We start from the raw sequence: 7,320 nt of genomic DNA, 5'->3' as shown, positions 1-7,320 counted from the left end.
TAATTAATTAATTAATTAACTTAATTAATCCTAATTTAATTAACCTAATTAACTACTTAACCTAATTAACTACTGTTAATTAACAGTATAGCCAATGACAGGTGGGCCTGCTGTCCAGTTTGACCAAGTCAAACTGCTGACTGGACTAGTCTAGTCATTGACAGGAGGGTCCCATTAGACCCCTTTGACCAGTCAACGGTCCCAGTTGACTGTTGACTGGGAAGTCAACTGGACCCCACCTGTCAGCCCCTTTAGTACATTGTTGTGTACAAGCTGTGGGTACACTTAGCAATTTCACCTTTAATTCTGAAATAATAAATAAATTCAAAAAATTTAGAAATTGTTTAAAACTTTGAAAAATCATATAAAATAAACCGTAGCTCGGATGAAAAAACTTTGTACATGAAAGTTGCTCAGAACGACGGGACGAATCCGGATACGCGGTCCGTTCGTCCGCCACACACCCCTAACCTATCGAACCCGCAACTTTCCCCCTCCGGCTCCTCTGCCCGAAAACACGAAACCCCGGGAATACTTTCCCGGATGTTTTTCCCCCTTCACCGGTATCACCTACTACCGCGTTAGGGCACACCAAACACCGCGTATTGCCTTGTTATATTTTGTGATGCTTTGTTTGCTCTGTATTCATTATTTCTTCCCCCTCTTCTCTCCGGTAGACTACGAGACCGACGCTGCTGCTGACCAGTTCGACTATGGAGTTGACGACCCCTCTCTCTTGCCAGAGCAACCAGGCAAGCCCCCCCCCCTTGATCACCAGATATCGCCTATTCTCCTCTATACTGCTTGCATTAGAGTAGTGTAGCATGTTACTGCTTTCGTTAATCCTATTCTGATGCATAGCCTGACATTGTCGCTACATCTGTTGATACCTTACCTGCAATCCTAAATGCTTAGTATAGGATGCTAGTTTATCATCATTGGCCCTACATTCTTGTCAGTTTGCCTTGCTATACTATCGGGCTATGATCACTTGGGAGGTGATCACGGGTATATACTATACATACATACATACTATATAGATGGTGACTAAAGTCGGGTCAGCTCATTGAGTACCCGCAAGTGATTCTGACGAGGGGGCTGAAAGGACAGGTGGCTCCATCCCGGTAGAGGTGGGCCTGGGTTCCCGACGGCCCTCGACTGTTACTTTGTGGCGGAGCGACAGGGCAGGTTGAGACCACCTAGGAGACAGGTGGGCCTGGCCCTGTTCGGCGTTCGCGGATACTTAACACGCTTAACGAGATCTTGGTATTTGATCTGAGTCTGGCTACGAGCCTATACGCACTAACCATCTACGTGGGAGTAGTTATGGGTATCCCGACGTCGTGGTATCAGCCGAAGCACTTCAGACGTCAGCGACGGAGCGGCGCGCGCCGAATTGGACTGGAACGCCACTAGGCTAGGTCTGCTTTCAGCCGCGTACGCAACGTGCAGGTGTGCTATGGGCGATGGGCCCAGACCCCTGTGCGCTTAGGTTTAGACCGGCGTGCTGGCCTCTCTGTTGAGCCTAGGTGGGGCTGCGACGTGTTGATCTTCCGAGGCCGGGCATGACCCAGGAAAGTGTGTCCGGCCAAATGGGATCAAGCGTGTTGGGTTATGTGGTGCACCCCTGCAGGGAAGTTAATCTATTCGAATAGCCGTGATCTTCGGTAACAGGACGACTTGGAGTTGTACCTTGACCTTATGACAACTAGAACCGGATACTTAATAAAACACACCCTTCCAAGTTCCACAGACAACCCGGTGATCGCTTTTCCGCAGGGCGACGAGGAGAGGATCGCCGGGTAGGATTATGCTATGCGATGCTACTGGAGATGCTACTTGGAGATGCTACTTGGAGGACTACAATCTACTCTCTTCTATATGCTGCAAGACGGAGGCTACCAGAAGCGTAGTCTTCGACAGGATTAGCTATCCCCCTCTTATTCTGGCATTCTGCAGTTCAGTCCACCGATATGACCTCCTTACACATATACCCATGCATTTGTAGTGTAGTTCCTTGCTTGCGAGTACTTTGGATGAGTACTCACGGTTGCTTTCTCCCCCCTTTTTCCCCCTTTCCTTTCTTTCTGGTTGTCGCAACCAGATGCTGGAGTCCAGGAGCCAGACGCCACCATCGACGACGACCCCCTACTACACCGGAGGTGCCTACTACTACGTGCAGCCCGCTGACGACGACCAAGAGTAGTTTAGGAGGATCCCAGGCAGGAGGCCTGCGCCTCTTTCGATCTGTATCCCAGTTTGTGCTAGCCTTCTTAAGGCAAACTTGTTTAACTTTTGTCTGTACTCAGATATTGTTGCTTCCGCTGACTCGTCTATGATCGAGCACTTGTATTCGAGCCCTCGAGGCCCCTGGCTTGTATTATGATGCTTGTATGACTTATTTATGTTTTAGAGTTGTGTTGTGATATCTTCCCGTGAGTCCCTGATCTTGATCGTACACATTTGCGTGCATGATTAGTGTACGATTAAATCGGGGGCGTCACAAGTTGGTATCAGAGCCGACTGCCTGTAGGAATCCCCCTTTCCAACTCCTTGGCCGAAGTCGAGTCTAGACTTTACAAAACTTTTACTAACATGGCTGTGCGGCCCATGGGCCCACGTCGCCATTGGGTGGTAGTAGGATCTTTTACTCCTCGACCTTTACTCTGGGACTCTGAACTCTCTTCTACTCGGGTTAAACGATTTCTACTAAAATCTGACTTTAGGTTCTCGAAAATACTTTCTCCCGGAGAGCCCCTTCAGTCCAGGTGATCGCCGACTGCACCAGAAGATTTCGAAGTTACTCGCCGAAACTCTTTTGAGACTTTGTGTCCGTTGCTTTTGCAATTCCCTACCATCGAAATATCCCTATGGATAAATACATACACTTGACATTCTTACTTTTATTCCCAGTTGATCTTGTTATTACAAGATACCCCGAAATTCTCTCTATTGATCCGAGAATATCTTGTGCCTACTGTCTTGCAATTCCTTGTCACCTGAATACCCCTATGGATAATTCTCGCACTTGTCGAGTATCCGCTTATCCCCAGTTGTTCATGTGTTTCGCAAAAATCTTCAAAATAATATTCGATCTTCCGAAAATCCTCTAGAGCCTTTGGCTCTTGAAATTCTTGCTTGCTTGCATTATGGTTAATCCCATAAGTCTCGTAGTCTTAATGACATTCCTTGTCATTATCATTTTGAGTCCGTTGACTCAATATGTTTGCGAATACACGCAATCATCATTGATCCTTATAAATTAATTTTCCGGCTGAGCTGCCATCCTTTTAACTGGAATTGGTTCTCGACCAATCCAATTGTCTTTGATTGTACCCTAAGACTATTCAACTTATCCACCCCTAATCAGAGCATTGCTTCTGATCCCTTGATTTGAAAAACATAATTCCTTTGCATTTGACAATTGAGTTAGTCAGTTGTTTCTATAATCTGCTTCCTCTAGTTGAGTACCGATGCTCACGTCAGATCCCTTGTGGACCACCAGCTCCTTTGTTGGATTTTATCTGACAACGCCCTTCATATTCAATAAACTTGTGAGCCTTTTTCTCGGATACATAATGCCTTTGGTAAATTGTATCGTCTGCTTTCTCAACCATGCTCTGCCTTCGAGCTTGAGTTAATTACTTCAAAAAAATTCTGGTATAGGATTCTAAGATGCCCCGATGGGTTGAACCTATGCCTTCCTTAATATGTGTGAACTCGAAAGTTTTCACGAGTCGTACTCTTCTGGTATTTTGCCAGATAAAATTTCAAAACTACAACTTCATTGAGCGCGAGAAGTGAATGAAAGGTTGTGCATTGGAGAAGTGGGAGTCGACCTTGAACTTTGCGTTCATGCCCATGGACACGATGTACATCTCTCATCGAAGCTTCTTTTAAAATCAATTATTCCTTTGGTATAAGTTCATCTTATATCTGAGATCTGGCCTTTTTGCAATCGTGGTTCTGACCATGTTCTCCTTTAAATATCATGTCCTGTGCAAGTTTAAGCACTTGTCTTCTATAGAGCAATACCCCAGTTCAACTTCTAGCTTGATCTGTCGTCGAGTATTACCACCTGGTATCTTGAGATTATCTTGGAACTGCATAATTTCTTATGAGTTCTTCATCAAGTACTACATACTCACCGATTACAATTTTTCATGGGCTCGGAGTTATTGAACACTCAAAGACATCGATAACTGAACCGAGTCCGCCCTACGGTTCAACAACTCTTCAGTAAGCTTCTATAAGTATGAGTTTGTACCTGATCACGCCATTCCTAGCCTGTTTGGCTATATCATTGTCGTGATGATTCTAATGGTGCTACCTGGTCCTTATTCTCGGAGCACCAATTTTCGACGATGAACTAACCTTACGTCGATTTTCCTCGTCATACCCTTTCACCTTAAACAACAAGCTTGAGTTCGAGTTTGTGTTGTAACTGTGGTTCCAATAACCTCTTGCTTCATCATTCCTTTGACTTGATGTCGTCGCTGATTGACTACATCTGCATGAAATCTCTCGACAATTGTGTCGTGATCATCATCAACCTTAGGAGCTCTTCCAGGAATTCAATTGAATTCATGATGGGTAATACCATCCTTGCCCCTCGATGATTCCTGTTCTCATCGACCACTTTATTGCCTTTCGTTCAACACAACTTGTTCGTGTTTTGTGTAAACCTTGAGATCACTGCTACCCAGCAGTTGATCTTCCTTACCTCGGAAGTATTACCATCTCTTTTTGTCAAGAATGTGGTGAGAATTTCACCACCTCTTAATAATTCTTGATATCATAATACTACTTGCCATCTTCGTTCATTCCTTGGTCCCCGTATTGTTTTCAACCGGAATACCGACAAATGGAGCTATGACGTGTGAATTCAAAACTTCTAACAACCCTATTGCTTTGAAGTGAATGGGTGATAGTTCATTCTAAGTCCTTCGCTAATTGAATCACCATTCTAACATTGGTCGTGCAACCCAACCCGTACTTCGGGAGCACCCTTCAACCAGTGTTTAATTGTGTATGTTTTCCTCGAGCATACTTCCTTATATCATTTAATCTAACGAATGTTATCCCATTGTTCACTTAATGGTGGAAATCCATCTTTTGGGAATCTCGATGAATTGCTGTTGAGTTCACCAGACACCTCCTTGTCCTCTCCTTGGTTTAATGGTGAACTATTGCTTCAGAAACCCGCTCCCATAGTTCATTTCCCGAGAAGCTTGCAATGCCATTTCAACGATTTGTGTTGCGCCTTTTCTTCTCAGACATCCTGAATCTCGGGTATCCTGACACCAATCGGATCTGAATCTCGGTCAGATATGATGGTTGGGACACCTTTCCAAGAGTTATGATGTTGATCCTTTGATGACCCGCTAACATGATGTCATGCCTAGCACCCCCCCCCCTCGTCTGGAGGACCTATCATTATAGATTCCTTTTCAGCAAGGTTATCCATTCATCCATGAGGAAATTGTAAGATTTATTCTACAAGTTATTCCTGATGGATCCTTCGTGTTTTCAAAGTTTGATCTTCACCTGAAGACCATGTCAATGCTATCTCGAAGCATGTCTGCGATACTCTGATTTTCAACAAGAACATCCGAAGCCCAATGCTAAATGTTTCTTGCTCAATTATCCGAACACCGTTGTATGGGTAATGTCATGAAATTTCTCTCCCCTTACCTAAAGGGTTTTCTACATTATATCCTGTCATGGATATCATGCTCTGCTTATCCTTGGGAAGGATATACCCCCGAAATATGTGTTTAAACACATTTTTCCTTTCCATTGTACTGTTTAACCTAATGATCACATTTTCCTTTCCATGGGTCTGTTTGACCCTTCTTGTGACCTATATAATCTAAGCAGTGATAATCCCCTGCTTAGGTAAGCACCTCGTTGTACCACTCTGTAAGTAAGACCCTATTACTATTGTTGATAACATTCCGGTAACCACCGATGGACGAGAACCTTGCCTATTGGTCCGCCTCGTTCAACGAGCAGGAAAATGGTTCTCTTCGTCCCTCGCCCTTGGTACCTATGTTGTTGCCGACATGACCCTCAGACTCTCCTCTGACATGCCTAGCTTACATGATCGTGCAAGATTTCATCAACCTTTCTACTTTTAACCACATGGTGGGCCCATAACCCACAGTTCCACAGGATCGGAACCTGACTCTCCTGTACACCCCCTGTTTCCAAAGTTATTCCTCTCGCGTGGACTCGTATGTAATTCATGAGCCACCTTCCGATGAGATCGTCAATTCTGGCATCAGACACAATAATTATTCCGTGGTTTTAAAACCACTTTCACCTTCTGACTAGGCATTGAACGATTGCCTGGCTGCCTGAAACTTCTTATTGTACCTTCCAACTTTACTCTCGATGTGTTTATTTGTTCAACTCGAGAGGTACTCATATGCTCATTCATGGGTTAATCCCAGATCATTACCCTTATAACATACTATCGTTGCCAATATGCCTCGTTACCTATTCGTAAATACGATGAAGATCCCGAAGAAAGGATGCCGACTTCATCATGATGACCTAAAGCGGAGAAATGAAGACATCAATGTATTGGACCGATCTCTTCGAGAAGAGCAAGCCAGAATGAGAAGACCAGCTAGATTCGTTACCAAACCTTCCCCCCTTTCACTACCTCTTAAATCTCGGGACGAGATTTCTTGTAGTGGAGGAGAATTGTGACGCCCGGGTAATTAAGCTACAGTGATCCTCTGCTAATGGTGCCACGTCACCTCGTTTATAGTTGCTAATCTCGAGTTAGTTCGAAACTGATTCAAATTCAAATTCAAAATAGGCAAACAATAAAAGTTTTCAAATAATAAAACTAAAATGTTCTGGTTGTGCCAAATAATGCGTAGGTAATTATGGTGGAGAAACCACACTTGTATAAAATATGTAAGTACTCAAAATGAATATAATAGTAGCAAAACAATTAGTTAAATGATTATAAAATAATAAACAATTTCAAATGATTTTATATTAGGTGCCAAGTTAATTGCGGTAGTGGCATAAGTATTAAAAATATTTTAGGTGCAACTTGGGTTTTTCATAAACATCGAAATTTAATAAAACAGAAAAGAAGAAAAGAAATAAAATAGAAAAACAAACTAACACAAAAAAAAGAGGAGAACCCCCCCTCCCACTTGGCTCTGGCCCAGCAAGCCACCGGCCCAACTGGGCCATCTCCCAGCCAGGCCGGCCCACCTCGGCCTACACATACCCCCCATCGACCGAACCCTAGCTACCCGATCCCCATTCCCCCACTCGCCCCCCTCCCGCATCGCC

Source organism: Triticum aestivum, chromosome 2B (genome assembly GCF_018294505.1).
Source record: "Triticum aestivum cultivar Chinese Spring chromosome 2B, IWGSC CS RefSeq v2.1, whole genome shotgun sequence".
NCBI lineage: Eukaryota > Viridiplantae > Streptophyta > Magnoliopsida > Poales > Poaceae > Triticum > Triticum aestivum.
This window is presented reverse-complemented; position numbering follows the sequence as displayed.